This window comes from Capsicum annuum, chromosome 1, assembly GCF_002878395.1.
Source record: "Capsicum annuum cultivar UCD-10X-F1 chromosome 1, UCD10Xv1.1, whole genome shotgun sequence".
Classification (NCBI taxonomy): domain Eukaryota; kingdom Viridiplantae; phylum Streptophyta; class Magnoliopsida; order Solanales; family Solanaceae; genus Capsicum; species Capsicum annuum.
The window spans coordinates 68,473,415-68,486,262 of record NC_061111.1 but is presented as its reverse complement, the minus strand read 5'-3'; positions in this window follow the sequence as shown (position 1 = coordinate 68,486,262).

The following is a 12,848-nucleotide window of genomic DNA, read 5'->3' as shown; positions in this document are numbered from 1 at the left end:
CTAATTACGAGGCCAAGTGTATGGTGTGTCAACAGGTTAAGGTTGAGCACATAAAGCTAGAAGGGTTGTATCAAGAAATAGATTTCTCGAATGGAAGTGGGAATTGATTAATATAGGCTTCGTTACCGGTCTTCCTCGGTCTTAGAATTAGTATAATTTGATTTGAACCATTATGGATAGGATGACAAGGTCTGTGCCTTTTTTGCCAATGCAGATACCTTTTCAATAAAGGATTATGCGTGGTTATATCTATAGGAGGTTGTGAAGCTAAATGGGGTACTAATTTCAATTATATCTAATCATGGTATGTAGTTTATGTCTTATTTTTTGCTGTAATTTTAGAAAGAGTTGGGGACTAGGGTTAGTCTAAGTACTGCTTTTCATCCACATTTTGATTAGCAAGTGAAGAGAACTATTTAGATATTAGACGATATGCTTCAGGCCTATGTGATTGACTATGGTGGCAATTGAGTTGAGCATCTACCTTTGGTGGAGTTTGCCTACAATAATAGCTATCATTTGAGTATTGGTATAGCTCCTTTCGAGGTGTTGTATGGTAGGAGGTGTAGATCTTCTATTGGGTGGTTTGAGCTTGGAGAAGCTGACATGTTTGGTCTGGATTTGTTTTATCAGGCGATGGAAAAGGTCAAGGTGATTAGGGATACGCTTAAAAATATCACAAGTCACCAAAATTCCTATGCGGATGTTAGGCGTAAAGACATAGAGTTTGAGGTTTGGGATAGGGTGTTCCTCAAGGTATCACCATGAAGGGAGTGGTGTGGTTTGGAAAAAAGAGGAAACTTAGTCCTCGGTTCATTGGTCCTTATGTGGTTTTACAGAGAGTTGGAAATACTGCTTATGAGTTAGAGTTTCTATCTAGCTTAAGTTTGGTTTATTCGTTCTTTCATGTTTCTATGTTGAGGAAGCGGCTTGGTGATCCTTTTTCAATTGTTCTTTTGAAAGGATTGGGTGTTTTGGATTCTCTATCTTATGAAGAGGTCCCAATTGAGATATTAGAAAGGCAAGTTCATCGGTTGAAGACTAAGGATGTGGCTTCAGTTAAGGTTTTAAGGCGGAACCATAAGGTGGAAGAAGCTACTTGGGAAGTGGAAGAGGACATGAAGTCCAAGTATCCTCATTTGTTTTCTTCTCCTGGGATTCATGCAAAAGGTGTATGTCTTGAGCACATCTTTATTTTCTAAGTTTGTTAAAGGAAAGATTAACATATTTTCCTCTTTGTTTTCAAACTTTGTTGAAGCGATGTTTAATAATGAAAATGACTCAGTGTGTGGTTACCCGTACCTTGTCCGTCAGTTGGGGACAAATGCTCCTAGAGAGGGAGACTAAAATATCTAGGGGTTTTACCCTTATAAAATTTCCTAGAAATCTATTTTTGGACCTAGTACGACTCATGGGTACGATCCATATACTGGTTTCTAGTTGTATGGCCCTGTCGTATGCTGACCAATGTTAGTTTATTGGATGGTTTTGATCACTGTAATGGGTATGAATTAAAGGTGTGAGTTGTAAGGGTTTGGTACGAGTCATAGTAGGGACTTATATGATGGGTAGTGTTTGATCCTCCTGGCATTTTATTCTGCCAGGGATATGGGTTATGGGTACGGATTGTATGCTATTGTTAAGACATGGTTGGATGAGTTGTATACTAGACAATGTTTGATCCGAGGGTTGAGGGTTGAATACGAGTGATGGATACTGATCATATAGGAGGGTACGACTCGTATGGGTCAGTCGTATCACTGTGATGGGTTTTTGAGGGACTTAAGTGGGGGTATTCTTGACATTTCCCTACTTACCCTAATTAGGACCCATGACTTCTAATACACTTAGGAGGTTACTTACCCTAATATTCTATTTACTAATTCTTATAAACTATTCCAAAATACTCCATAATTCTCTTAATACCTTTTAGGGAAAGAAGGCTAGGGTTTTATCTTATGGATTGATTTGGGGATTGTCTTGTTGATTTCTTCCAATTAATTCTTTGGTGTGAGGCATGACTCTCTTTCCTCAATGTAATTTCAACTAAAGGAATGATTTATATGATTGATTTCATGGTTTTACTATTTCATGATTATGGTTTTCAACTATTATTTTGGGGCTTTGATATTGAATCCTTGGTTATGGTTTCCTATTGTTTTAATTATTCTTTTATATACATTAATGGTGGTTTTGGTCAATTGGATTGCATGGTAATATCTTAATGGGATTTGGAATTGGTTATGGTTATATTATGTCCCCAAGGTGTTTGATAAAATGCTTATAAAGATAAGTTCATTGCATTGACTTCTTTTAATGAAACTCTTGCATGTTTTAAATTGGACAAAGGATTTATTCATGGCTTAAATGGTTTGAAAAGGCTAAAGGCTAAATAGCTATGCTAGTGGAGAACATAGAAGTCTCCCAAGTGGATTTAATATAGTAAATGGAAGAGCACCTAAGGTCCCCTTAACCTAAATGGTTTGGCTATGGATATTACTTGCAAGTAAGGTATGATGATACCACCAATATTGCCCTTGGTTAATCAATGGTACATGAATTTTTTGGACATGGTTTTAAATGGGAATTAATGGTGGGGTGTGTAGCGAAGCCATGTTACGTGGCGGTCCCGGGGGACAAAAAATGGAAACTCATATTTACCGGTATGAGGGGTCTTGATGACCATGCACATGTGTCATATTTTACATGGAGGGATATACTAGTCATCCTATGGGATATTCTCTGGTCGTGCGGCTACACGCACTGTGGCCCTTTCAGCATGGGGAACTGAACTCATATGGCCCGTGGGTGGTTAGGATGACAAAGCTACATAGCCCAGGTAAAGGTTTTACGTATATGCTAAACCCGATCCCCTTTGCCGGCACTTATATATGTATGGTTGTATGCATTATGGATGGATTTACCTGGTTTTATGACTGTCATTAGTTTATCCTTATCCTGAGATTCATTCTAGCAGTCACTCACTAACCCCGTCTGCTGGTGGTTGTATACCCACACTATGTAGGAACTGGCCATTCTACTCCTTCTGTTTAGCATGTAGATTTGGTATTAGCATTTGGATGGAAGTGGTGAGCTTCCATCCTTTCGAAAGGCATCATTTATGTTATGGATTTCTTTAGACATTTTTCTTTTATTTTGGATATTGGTTTTGGCCATGGTTGGGGCATGACCCAACTAAATTTGTGTACTCTTTTGGATAGAGGCTTTGTGGCACTTCTGGGGGTTGGTATGGGCGGGATTGGTAGAGGTGTCATCCTTAGCATTAGTATTGATATTGAGGTTAGCATTATCAGACATGATTTCTCACTATTCCATCATATAACATTTGGGATTGATTTTCATATTATGTTTTGGTATTCCCTTTGGTATATGGTCTATGGTTTGGTTTGGTATGGTTGGACGGTTGGTGAGGTTTGGTGGGACTCATTTGGGTCAGTTACAATTGTGATCCTATCCTAGAGTCTTAATGAGAACAATAATGCTATATTTTTATATGTTTGAAATTTAACCTATCTAAGAGTGGACATAGGTGGTTGGGTTGGGTAATAGGGGATGACCCCCGATCCTAGTTGGACTTGGGGTTCCCATTATGACAAGGCCTGAGGTCGGGTCGTGTCAGTTTTATTGGGTTTTGTGATGCTTTTGGTGTTGGTTTAGGTTTGGTGTTTGTAAGAAGGTAAGGAAATTGCTTATGCCTCTCATCACTTGGAGCCTCTTAAAAAGAATTACCCTACACATGATTTACAGTTGGAAGTTGTGGTATTTGTGTTAAATTTATGGCATCATTACTTGTATGGAATTCCTTGTGAATTTTTTTTTATCTTTATAGGCTTTAGTACTTCGTCAACAAACGAGATATTAATATGAGGCAAAGACGATGGTATAAGTTGCTTTAGGATTATGATCTTACTGTTCTTTATCATTTGGATTAGGGTAATATGGTTGCGGATGCATTGAGCTAGAAGTCGACTAGTTTGGGAAGTTTACCTCATATAATGTACTAGGGGTGGCCTTTAGTCTTAGAGGTTTAGTTTTAAGCTAACCAGATGGTTAGGTTCAATATTTTGACACCTAGACATGTTTTAGACTTTGTTGATGTTAGATCTATTTTGATGGAGCAGATTAAAGCTCACCTATATGATGACCATATCTTAAGGGCGATTCTAGATAAGGTATTGAGTGATGAGGCTAAGATGACATCTCTTTCTTCTGATAATGTTTTGAGGATTGATGGTCAAGTTTACGTGTCGAGTGTTCATGGATAGGTGAGGTTGATTTTTAGGAGGCATATTGTTTATAATTTTAACGCCCAGGGTTTTTTGGCCCATGGAAATTTTATGAGTTATGAGTTCACTTCCTGGACTATGACTCAACCTATTAGTCATAGGGTGTCTTGACGGGTAAGGTGACCCTATCCATAAGGTTTTTAATGAATGGTGTTTGAGCTTTTATCTTGGGTATAACTTGGGGACATGAGTCATAAAGACTCATGATGAGTCATCTGGATGGAAGCGTAACCAAATTAGAAATTAAGTGGCTAAGTTCTTATCTAAGTATGAGCGGCTCACTATGAGCTGTAAGGACTTGTTACTAGTCATTGGATGCAAAGTGTAGGATGTCCAGTATTTATCAAATTGGGTTCTGTGTTGACTACGACTGGATCCTATGAGTTGTAGGGTCTCATAATGAGTGGTACCAGTTGAGTCATAAGGTCAATAGTGTGTGGGTGTTCTAGAGACTGTTTTGGTTATGACTCATGGTGACAAGTCATAATGAGTGGGAATGAGTCAATGGTTGACCCTTTGTCAATGGCGGCACTTTTCCAGCTTTTAAGTTAAGGGTATTCTAGACATTTACCCTCTTACCCAAATTGAAACCCATATCATATAACCCCTTTAGGGTGCTATTAAGTAACTTCTCATACATTTCAAAGGACTCTCTAAATTTCGTCAAGCAAGTCAAGCTAGGGTTTTATCAAGTTGGTCATCTAAGTGCTCAAGGGTTTATTTCTCTCCAAATTTCTTGGTATTTAAGACATATTACTCTTCCCTCATTGTTAATTTGTTAAGATCATATTTTTAAAGTATTGGTCATGAGGTCTTGATATTGGTTTAAAACAAAGGTTTGGGGTTTTTGAATACTTGTCACTGAACAATGTTTTCTCATGGTTTATATATGATTAATTATGCTTTTATCATGGTTTTGAACTTATGGGTGCATGGGTATGGTGAATGAACTAGGGAATTGTGATTTTCCTAAACTTGAGACTTTTGAAGTGGTTATAACCCCAACTCCATAATGTGAATTCTTTTTTAAGTTATGAGAAATATTGGAATTGAACTATTCTTGAACTATTGCGTTGTGATGATAAACTGGGCCTTATGGATTGTTGTTTCATAAATTATTGCATAATTGAATTGATGGGGTTGTGAATTCCCCCAAGTGATGTAATTGTTTGGGTATGTTGTTGTTACCTTGCAACTGTAGTTGGTTCGATGATACCAAAAATGTATGCCTTAATGTGAAATATTGTTCAATGAATGGGAATGTTTACAAATGTTTTAATTGGGAATTAAAAGAGGGTTTTATAGCTGAGTCATGAAAGTAGAGGTCCTACTGACCGATACTGGGAACCGCGCTAGCTAGTACGGGGGTCGTTAAGGCTTGAGGGTTCGAGTCTCCATACTTGTACTAGGTGGTTTGAGTCCACCTTATTAATATTATTATGATGGGAGGGTTTGAGTCCTCTATATTACATTACATGATTAGGTGCTTAAGTTACCTTGTATATGATTGAAGTGTTCAATTTCCCTGTACATTTATATATATAATCTTTCTTTGGTTTGTGCAGTTACATATACTGGGGTCTGACCAGGGGGTGAGAGCCAGGAGCCATATAGCCCGTGGGTATTATTATATGACTGTAAGCTACACAATCCAGGTTAAAGTTTTAAAGTATATATTAAGCCTTGTTCCTTATATTGACATCTGATATATATATATATATATATATATATATATATACATATATGCATTTGATTATATGCATTGAATTTTTAATGATATAAAAATATTGATCATGTTATCCTTATCCGTGAGATACAAGCTAGCTCTCTAACCGCTAACCATTTTCGGATGTTGTATCCTTACACAATGCAGTAATTGGTCATACTTTTACTCCTCCTTCTCTGAGACTAGAATTTGGGATCAGGTTGTGAGTTGACATTGAAGTGGTGATCTTCCATACATCGAAAGTCTACATTTCATGTTTTGTTCTCTTATGACTTAGACTATTTAGACTATTTTTGGGTATAGTTGGGGGAGTGTACCGATACTTTATTGATATTCAGTTTTTGTTCTTTAGTTAGAAGGATTTGTTTGGATTATTATGGTTTTTGGGTGGTGTTGTTTGGTTGGTCACCGATTGTCGGTTATAAACATGCATTAAATTTTCTTAAGATTATTCCACATTATTTTGTTATATGTACGAAATTTATCCGACCTGGGGGTATGCTGTGTTTGGTTTGGTTATGTCTAGGGGTGGTCTCGATCCATGTAGGACTTGAGATACCTATCACGGCCAAGCCCAGGTTTGGGTCATGCCAAAGATGGTATTAAATCCTAGGTTTCGTGTCATTCGTTGTCCAATAAAGCCGTGTCAAGTAGAGTAGCGTTTGTGAGTGTGTATTCCGCCATACTTATAAGGGAAAGGCTACGAGGAATTTAGGAATGCTTCTCTTTCTTATTATTCTATAGTCTAAGGTCTTGAATCTTAGCTAATTCCTATGTGTTCGCTTTTTATATAATGTTTCCTAGAATATTTGATGCTCGTGGCAACTCTGCTATCCTGTCTTAGGACAATGTAGATAGAGTTCGTCCAACTCTATAAGTTTAGACATGGTCAAGGGTTGCTGCTTTTGATTGCCCTAACGGAGCTCTGTCGGTTTCCCCTATCCCTCCTCAGACACCTCCAGTTGATGTGTCTAATGCTTAGTTTCTTTTTGATTTATTTGCTTATCTAGTTGGTGGCCTCCCAGACTGAGCATGTTGCTTTTGTTGCTCCATCATCTGAGGCCATTATGGTTGGCCAATTTATGAGGTTTTATCCTCTTGATTTCACAAGTTCTAAAGTTCAGGAAATGGAAAAGATCTTCCGTGTGACGCATGTTACTAACGTGAAGGTTGTAAAGTTTGTTGCTTATCAGTTGAATGATGTAGAATACCAATGGTATGAGGAGTGTGACCAGTCTAGGGGTGATGATACTGAGTCTGTTTGTAGGATGCTTTGTCTAGTTCTTTCCTTGACTGCTTATTTCCGTAGGAGTTAAGGAGGCAAAGGATGAGGAATTTATGAATCTAAAGCAACATAGGATGTTAGTAAAGGAGTATACGTTGAAGTTTCATTAGTTATCACATTATGCTCCTGAGTTGGTGTCTAGCATAAGGGCTAGAATGAGGAAATTTGTAACAGGGTTGTCCCGTGAGTTGATCTTTGAGAGCAAGGCTTCCTTATTGAACAAGGATATGTACATCTCTAGTCTTGTGGTATGTATGTAACAAGTGGAGGAAGAAATGAAGAAATAATTGGTGATGAGTGAAATGCAGAGTAAGAACTTCCGTTGTTTGGATAAGTATGGAGGTCATCAGTAGAGTAGTAGAGATGGTGAAAAGTGGTCTAAGAAAATGTGGGGAAATTTTGGTTCCTACTCTAAGGCTAGTTATCCTTATTCAAAGACATCGAGTGACCTTCATTTTTAGTACGATAATTAGTTTAGAGCACTAAGAGCCAAGTTGCAATCTAGTGGAGCTCAGTCAGCTCTATCATATCCTTCTTGGAGATTTTATGGTTAAGTAATTTAATGTTTTTGCAAAGAAGGGAGAAACAAGTGCTTCAAATGTCGCCAGATTAGTCATCTGTAGAGGGATTATCCTTCCAAGGTTGTGTTTGGGAAAAATAAGATTCCTGTTGCTACTTCATCCATTCCTACACCAAAGGGTGCTACTTCTATTTCTGGGTTCGGTACAGGTCAGAATCATTTGTATGCTCTTTTCACTCGCCAAGATTCTGAAGCATCCCCCAATATTGTTACTAGTATGCTTAAACTCTTTTCTTGTGATGTACATTGTTTAGTTGATCTCAGGTCTTCTCTCTCTTATGTGACCTCTTATATGGAAATCTATTTTGGTTTTGATCCTGAGTGTATTTCGGACCCCTTTTTGGTGTCCACCTCGATGGGTGACTCCATTATGGCTAGAAGGATCCATAGGGTTTGTGTGATGTCGGTCTATGGTAGAGAGACCTTAGTGGATCTGATAGAGTTAGACATGTTAGACTTTGATGTGATTTTAAGGATAAATTGGTTGCATTCATGCTGTGCGTCTCTTGATTGTCCGACCCAAAGGTTCAGTTTTAATTTCCTAAATGATTCGGTAATCGAATGGGAAGGTAGTTCCCTACTGCCTAAGGGAAGGTTTATCTCGTATCTTAGAATCAAAAAATTAGTTATAAAGGGTGCCTCATTCACTTAGGTATATGTTAAGGATTCTAGGTCCGAAGGTCCTTCTAAAAAGATTGTCCCTATGGTCTGTGGTGTTCCCTAATGATCTTTTTGGTGTACCTCCTGATAAGCACATTGATTTTGGGATTGATCTTCTTCTGGACACTCGTCCTATTTCTATCCCTCCTTAAAGAATGGCTCCGACTGAGTTGAAGAAACTCAGGGAACAGTTCAAAAATCTTTTCAACAAGAGTTTTATCTGCCCTAGTGTGTCTTTATGGGGTGCTTCCGTGCTCTTTATGCATAAGAATGATAGTTTTCTTTGGATGTGTATTGATTACCACCAATTGAATAAAGTACCCATGAAGAATAAGTATCCACTTTTGAGGATTAATGATTCTTTGATCAACTTTAGGGTGCGAAGTTTTTTCCAAGATTGATCTTCACTTTAGGTACCATCAGTTGAAGATTAGGGAGACAGATATCCCTACAGCTAGCTTTCAAACACAGCATGGTCATTTTGAGGTTTGGTGATGTCTTTTGGTTTGACCAATGCCCCGACTGCATTTATAGATCTTATGAATTGTGTTTTCTATTTGTTTTTGTATTTTTTCGTGATTGTCTTTATTGATGATATTTTGGTGTATTTTAAGATTGAAGCGGATCATGTCGATTAGCTTTGACTTACGTTCCAGACCCTTAAGGAGCAATAATTCTATGCTAAGTTCTCTAAGCGAGAGTTCTGGTCGAACGTTGTGACTTTTTTGGGTTATGCTATTTGTAATGAAGGGATTATGGTGGATGCATAAAAGGTTGCAGTGGTTACGAAGTGGCCTAGACCGATGACTTCAATCAATATTTAGAGCTTTTAGGGTTTAGCAAGTTATTATAGAAGGTTTGTGGAGAGTTTCTCTTTTATTACAGCCCCGTTGACTAAATAGACTAAAAAAAAGGTCAAATTCTTATCGTCTGATGCTTGTGAGGGTAGTTTAGAGAAGCTGAAAGATAAGCTGACTTTGAATCTAGTCTTGACTCTACCTGAGGGCACCAATGGTTATGTTGTCTACTGTGATACATCCTGAGTAGGGATGGGTTGCGTGTTGATACAATATGGCAAGACGGTTGCTTATGCTTCTAGGCAGTTGAAGGTTCATGAGAAAAATTATACTGCCCATGACTTGGAATTATAGCCGTTGTGGTTTTATTAAATATCAGGCAACATTATTTGTATGGAGTCTATGTTGAAATTTATTTTGATCATAAGAGCATGCAATACGTATTTACCCAGAAGAAATTAAATCTCAAGAAAAGGAGGTGGCTTAAGTTACTAAAAGACTATGATATGAGTCTCCCCTATCATTCAGCTAAAGCTAACATAGTTGCTGATGCTCTTAGCATATTGTCCATGGGAAGCTTGTTTCATGTGGATGAGGAGAATTAGGATTTGGTGAAGAATATTCACCATTTGGCTAATCTAGGAGTTTGTATCTTGGATTCCAAGGTTGGTGATGTGATTGTTCAAGAGTTGGATAGGTCATCTCTTGGTGCTGAAGTAAAGGAAAAACAAGTGTTGGATCTTATTCTGACGCAAATAAAGAATGATGTAGGTAGGCAGAAAATGACGATTTTTGACATTGGTGGTGATGGTTTATAGAGCTACCAAGAAAGATTGAATGTTTCTGATGTTGATGGGTTGTAAGGAAGAATTTTTGACGAAGCTCATGAGTCTAGTTATACTATTCATCCTGGTTCGACAAAAAATGTATCTTGATCTAAAAGAGATTTATTAGTGGAATAATATGATGCGAGATGTGGACAATTTTACGCTAAGTGCATGGTGTGTCAGCAAGTGAAGGTTGAGCACTTGAGGATCGGCGGTTCAACTTAAGAGAATGAACTGCTGATATGGAAATGGTAGATAATTAATATGGATTTTCTTATCGATCTTCTACGGTCTATCCAGAAATTTGATTTAATTTTTGTTATTGTGGATAGAATGACTAAGTCTGCTCACTTCTTACCAGTGAGGACTAATTTCTCTTCTGAGGATTAGGCTAAGTTATTCATTGAAGAGATCGTGAAGTTGCATAATGCTCCAGTTTCCATCATATCTAATCGGGGTACTCAGTTTTCATCTCACTTTTGGAGGTCATTCCAATGAGGTTTGTGGAATAAGGTGACATTTAGTACCATTTTTCACCAACAGATGGATGGGAAAGCGAAAAGGATAATTCAGGTCTTGGAAGATATGCTTCGTTCTTGTGTGATTTATTTTGGTGATAGTTGAGTTGACCACTTGCCTTTCATAAAATTTGCTTACAACAACAGTTATTACTCTAGCATTGGTATGGCTCCATTTGAGGCCTTATATGGTAGGAGGTGTAGGTCTCTTATCAGGTGGTTTAAGGTCGGTGAAAATAAGTTGTTTGGTCCTGATTTGGTTCATCAGTCCATAGAGAAGGTGAAAGTGATTCGGGTTACACTTAAATCCGCGTAAAGTGACCAAAAGTCCTAAGCTAATATGAGGCGAAGTTAGTTGAAGTTAAGTGCTGATAATGGGGTATTCTTGAAGGTTTCCCCATAAAGGGAGTGATACAGTTTGGTTAGAAGGGGAAGCTCAGTCCCTGTTATGTTGGCTTGTATCTAGTTGTAAAGAGGGTTGGTAATGTCACAAATGAATTGGAATTTCCCTCTAGTTTGAGATCCACCCATCCAGTGTTTCACGTTTTGATGTTGAGAAAATACGTGGGTGACCCTTTGGTGGTTGTTCCTGTAGATAAGGTGAGTATTTTGGATTTCATAACCTATGAGGAGGTCCCGATTGATATTTTAGATCTCCAAGTCTGTTGGTTATAGACCAAGGATGTGGCATCGGTAAAGGTTCTTTGGAGTAACCAAAGGTTGAGAAAGATATGTGGGAAACCGAGGAGGACATAAAGTCCAAGTATCCATTATTGTTTCTCATTTCGAATAATCTTGCTTAAGGTATGGGTAATCCTTAGCATCTTTGTTTTCTACCTTTGTTAAAGGAAATTGTGATTTGCTTAGTATCTTTGTTTTCTGTCATTGTTATAGGTAAGAGTAGTGGCATGTAGATGTCAAATAATGCAAATAAATGACTTGTCCTATCATTTAAAGACGAATAATCCTAAGGGGCGGAGTATGTATTGCCTCGGGTTTTTTGACCCTTCAAAATTTTTTGAGGTCTGAGCTCACTGCCTTGACTATGACTCACCCTACGAGTCATAGGGTGTATTGATAAGTCAGGTAACCCTAGTCGTAAGGTGTCCAGTGAAAAACCTTTGAGTTTATATCTTGGGTACGACTTGGGGACACAAGTCGTAAAGACTCATGACAATTGAGGATAGAATCGTAGCCAAATCAAAAATTAAGGGGCAAAGTTCTGCTTTGAGTACGAGTGGCTCACTATGAGTCATAAGGAATTGTTATGAGTCATTGAGTGCAAATTGTAGGATGTCCAGTGTTTACCTAATTGGATTCTGTTTTGACTACGACTGGACCATACGAGTCACAGGGTCTCATTATGAGTGGTATCAATCGAGTTGTAGGGTCAATAGTGTGTGGGTCCTAAAGACTGTCTTTGTTATGAATTGTTGTGATGAGTCATAAGGAGTGGTGATGAGCCAACGATTGACCTGTAGTCACTGACGGTACTTTTCCAAATTTTAAGTTAAGGGAATTCTGGATATTTCCCTTCATACACAAATTGAAACCCATGTCTTATAATCCCTTTAGGGAGTCATTAGCATTCAGAAACATATCTAAGTAACTTCTCAAACACTCCAACAGGCTCTCTAAATTTCCTCAAGCAAGTCAAGCTAGGGTTTCATCTAGTTGGTCATCTAAGGGCTCAAGGGTTGATTTCTCTCTAAATTTCTTGATTTTTAAGTCATGTTACTCTTCCCTCATTGTTAATTTATCAAGAGCATATGTTTAATGTATTGTCCATGATATATTTATGTTTGTTTAGAAACAAAGGTAGGGGGTTTTGAATGCTTATTAATGAACAATGTTTTCCCATGGCTTACATATGACTTTTCATGCTTCAATTATGGTTTTGAACTTATGGGTGCATGGGTATGGTGAATGAACTAGGGAATTTTGATTTTCCCAAACTTGTAACTTTTGAAGTGATTAGACCAAATGCCATAATGTGATCTTGGTTTTTAATTATGAGAAATGTGGAAATTTGTAAAATTGATCCAAGGAGGTTGTGAATTTCCCCAAGTGATGTAATTGTTTTGGCATGTTGATCTTACCTTGCAAGTGTAGTTGGTATGAAGATACAAATAATGTATGCGTAAATGT